Below are 4,673 nucleotides of genomic sequence, written 5' to 3' on the forward strand. Positions count from 1 at the left end.
AGAGATAAAAGAGGAGATAAAAGAATTGGTCCAAAGTCTGTGTTTGGATCGTGATGATGTGCTCATTAACCGGATGAGGGATTCGCAGGTGATGGAGGAGAAGCGAAGAGGAAGAGGACCCGGTGTAAGTGGTGACCAATATGGTCGTGCGTATGATGCGCCAGGGGATTTAAGAAGCTTGGGGGTCGAGATAGACCCGGGTGTTCGTGAGAGGCCGTGGGTGAAGTGTGCGACAGGTCTGGTGTGCGAAAATGGAGGTGTGCAAGAAAGTCCGACTCTGGGGTGTGTGAGGAAAAAGTGCGTGCCAAGGAGTGAGTGTGCTGGCGAGAGTGAGTCGGTCGTAGCGCGTGTGCGAGGGAGCACGTGGAAGCGCGGGGTGGTGAGTGTTACAGAGGGTGTGACGGGAGAGTGTGCGCGAGAAAGGTGTGTGACGGACAGGTGCATGAGGAAAGAGTGCGCTGTCAGAAGTAAGGAAGAGTGTCCACCTGTGGTGAGTGTTACAGAGGGTGTAACGGGAGAGTGTGCGCGAGAAAGGTGTGTGATGGACAGGTACATGGGGAAAGAGTGCGCTGTCAAAGGCAAGGAAGAATGCACACCTGTGGTAAGTGTTGCAGAGGGTGTGACGGGAGAGTGTGCGCGAGAAAGGTGTGTGACGGACAGGTGCATGGGGAAAGAGTGCGCTGTCAAGAGTAAGGGTGAGTGCGCTGTCAGGAATGGAGGTGAAAGTAGTGAGAGTGACATGGAGCGTGAGTTAGTTGTGACAGGTGAGCGAGGATGTACACCTGGGATGGAAGGATGCACACCTGGAATGGTAGAGCGTGAGTGGGAATGCACGCTGGAGTTGGTGGTGAGGCACGTGGTTGGGTGTGCGAATGAGAGCACACCTGTGATTGTCACAGAGGAGGTGACCGAGGAGGGGGCGCGAAGAGGTGTATTGGTGAGGTGTGCGAGCAACGAATGTGTGCCAAAGTGTTCGGTGGTCAGGTGTGTGTCCAAGGCTGTGAGTGGAATGGGTGTACCTGGGTGTGTAAGGAAGGGTACGAGGAGCATGGGCACAGCTGGATGTGTGAGCAAGGAACGGGCTGCGGGGTGTAAGCGTCCAGGTGAAGCATCGACGTTACACGGGTTAGAGGTTAGAGCGACTTTTAGCCGAAGCAGGCCCTCGGTGCGTGCCGGGCCTCGCTTTGAACGGCCGCGTCCAGGCTCCACTAGGCGGAGCTGGCAGCCCGATAGAAAGGGTCGTCATGGCGACCACCTTTTGTTGAGGCATTCCGGCAGGTCGAGATCGGGACATTGGATGGCTCCACGCCGAGGTGATGCGTGGGATCTCGGCCCGGGTAAGCCCCCGTCCCTGCACCGAGTGCCGGACGCATCCAGCCGCTGGCACAAAACAACCAGCATCCATTGCTTGGCTTTACGAAGCCGGGCTTTGGACAGGGATTGGCGCACCGAGAGGTATTAGTGAGTCGACTGGGTGATGAGGTTAGTGTTTTGGACCCAAAATTAGAGAAAAACAAAATTTGATGATTGGCAAGGGATTGGCAGTAGTGATTGGCAGATGATGGGCAGTGATTGGCAAATTTTTAATTTGTTGAAATTTGACGTGCAAAATTGATAGTGAGAGACCCCCGATGTGGTGGGATGGCAAAACCACCATCCTTCCCATGTGGGGGCAAAGGAGCAATAGCTTATGGGGTGTATGGCAGTGAAAACTAGCCCGGGTGGGTTAGGATATTGTGTGTAGGGATCTAGCGAAGATGACAGTAGGTAACGTTAAGGTTAGTTAGTGACTGATACCTGTAGTGGGGACGCAGGTAGATTAGTGTGGATTATAATGACGAGGGAGCGCAATAGTTAAAGGGACGACTGGGAAGCGCAAGTTTCAGAAGGGAGTAGTTAGCTGAGATGATGCTGTGTGTGTGAGGATTGAACAGGTGTGATTGCACAGGTGTGCAACTGGACAGGTGTGTGGAGTAGTGTATGAGTAGTGAGTGTGTGGATCAGCGCGAATGCGCTTGGGGAGAGAAGGGTGCAGGTGGCACCAGGTGTGAGAGCACAGGTGTGCAAGTACAGGTGTGTGGAGAGAGTTGGAGTGAGTGGTACGGAGTGGTGTGCATGGTGCGAAGGTGTGGATGGGGGAAGAGTGGACCCCTTTCACGAGTACCCGGGGCGGGTAGTGTAAGTGTTAGGTAGAGGGTGCAGGTAAATTGTGGTTGGATATTGGCATCTGTGGTGCGGTTGCAGAATGGTGTTGTGGATGGGTGCATTAGTGTTGTGGAAATGGCTGGGCGTGTAGCCTGTTAGTGTGTGTAGTTGGTTGGGCACTCCACCACTGTGAGGATGTCGGCCAGGTGAGGCCGCAGGTGGGCTCTGGGAGCCGGTAGTTGTGAGTGGGTGCCTGAGGATCCCGGGTGTGGATCGGGCAGCCCAGTGCCAGAGAGGGCACGGAGTGGGGAGAGAGCCAGAGGGCCTTCCCCAGGTAGTTAGGTTAGGGTGAGGAGCAGGTAAGCTCGGAGGCAGCTGCAGTGGTGGAGGTGTGCAGGTGGGTAGACCCACTGGGAGAGGTACACGCCGCAGCCCAGAAATTGTGCGAGGGCACCGGGAGATGAATCGGGGGAGTGAGACCCCAAATTGAAGAGCACCACAGTTTGGCCAATGGGAATTGGTTTTTAGAACCCATAGTGTAAGAGGGCCAATGGTTTGGCCGGAGAAAGACCCCGGGTAGTGTAAAGTTGTTAAAGTCATTTAGGAAATAGTTAGGATTGAAGAACCTGTCGCACCATACGCAGCCACTTGCCTGTGGTGATGATGATGACTCCACACCTGTGTTTTCTTTGTTCTGTGTGCAGGAAATGAGATTGCTGTGGATTTGTGAGACGCATCACGACGTGGATGAGACATTGGGGTGATTCCATCTCTCCCTCCCTAGGAGGGACTGATGATGAATGTTGAGTTGTTGTTGTTGAGTTGTTGTTGTTGTTGTTGTTGTTGTTGTGGAGATGGCAAATTTTGATGTTGAGTTGAAAATGGCAAATTTGATTGGTTAGGAGGGAGAGAAGACGAATTTGGTATATGGGAGGAACGGGGAAGACAGTAGGGATGTTTGTTGATTTGTAAAGTAGATGTTTATGGGTAGTGTTGTGTTGTGTGGATACAGTAAGGGGTAAGGGAGGGGCCATGTAGGTTACCTGGTGGGGGGGGGGGGGCGTACGATAGGAACGTACCTGTCTCACCTGGTTCCCATGTGCCCCCAGTGTGCATCACCTTACATTGCGTGCACTTTTGCGCCCTTACCACCTTACTCACTTGTTGCTTCTTTTGTCTCCCACCTCCGAGGATCTGGCTTTGGGGTAGAGAGAGAGGAGAGAGAGGTGCTGGCTGCGCAGTTGTGGGCCTGCACTTTCGCTGTTCGCTGCCTGGATCGATACACCATATGGACCGCAATGTTTGTGGCCACCCACAATGGACCGCAGTTCGTTTGCGGCCAAGCACCACCCGGGGATGGACCTATGGGTCAACGTGGCACCTATGCCATACAGGTGAACCACTTTTAGTTAACACCAAGTGCACCACAAGAAGAGCAAGAGACACCTGCAGGGTTAGGGGTTGTCGAATTTATTTTTATTCCAATGAACAATGGTGACTGCACCGATTGGTGGTGGGGTGGTGCTGTTGATGCTCGGGAAGGGTGCTCTGCACGTTATTAAAGGCCGTCGGCCACAGAGCACTCGTGGGTTGGTGTATCGATGTTGGCAAGCGCGCTCTCTCTATGCATAACATCTGCATGTGTTCCTCCAAAAACAGGTCCTGGATCGTAGTGTAGATATCAGCGTAATCTTGTAAATAATGCTCCCTACCGGCTGTATGTTTAGTTTGAGAATTCTTTCCGGATTCGGTTATCCTGTGGGTGTGTTTCTGTGAGGAGAAGGGTGCAACGTCGCAGGGGGACATATTTACTCATTTGTGAATATCTGTAAAACTGTCGCACTCAGGGTAGAGTTAATAGTAGAGGGAACTACATTGCGTGCCACACTAAAGTAGGTAAAAATTTATCGGGTCGGGACGCCCCGACGGTAGAGAAGGGTGCAATGTTGCGAATATGGAATTTGGCCTCCATATCCGCTTGTAAATATTCCCCTATTTTCTCCAATACTCCCCAACTTTCCCCAATCCCCCATTCCCTAGTCCCATTGCATGTAAATAACAATCAGTAGAGCCGACCTTCCCCTTATTCCCCCATTAAATGTCGTGCCCAGGTCCACCGCACCACACGTAGACAACTTTCGGACATCTTCCTAGTTATTCTTAATCTATGTCAGTTAAGGCCTCGTCTCCATTAATTATGACTCTTCGTTGCACCAGAATGTGATTATATGGCATCAGTAGTGAGTTTAGGACCTTTCCCATACCTCCTTCCATCTTCTTCCCCAACAATTACAACAACAACAGAGGAGATGGTGGAGGAGCGGGGGAGGATGCGTCCTCACACCGGCTCGATTAGCGCCATAGACCATGCGCTCCACGGGGTTACCACGAAGGGGCTCCTTGTCAGCTCCTCGTCAAGGGCGGAGCCTGGTAAACCCCCCGCACGCACCCAATGAGAAGCAACGTGCCGATTCCACGAGGCGGAGCTAACGAGCCGAGGGCGTGTCACTCCCCGCCGGATATACGCG

Source organism: Myxine glutinosa, chromosome 2 (genome assembly GCF_964187855.1).
Source record: "Myxine glutinosa chromosome 2, kmMyxGlut1.1, whole genome shotgun sequence".
In the NCBI taxonomy this organism is placed as follows: domain Eukaryota; kingdom Metazoa; phylum Chordata; class Myxini; order Myxiniformes; family Myxinidae; genus Myxine; species Myxine glutinosa.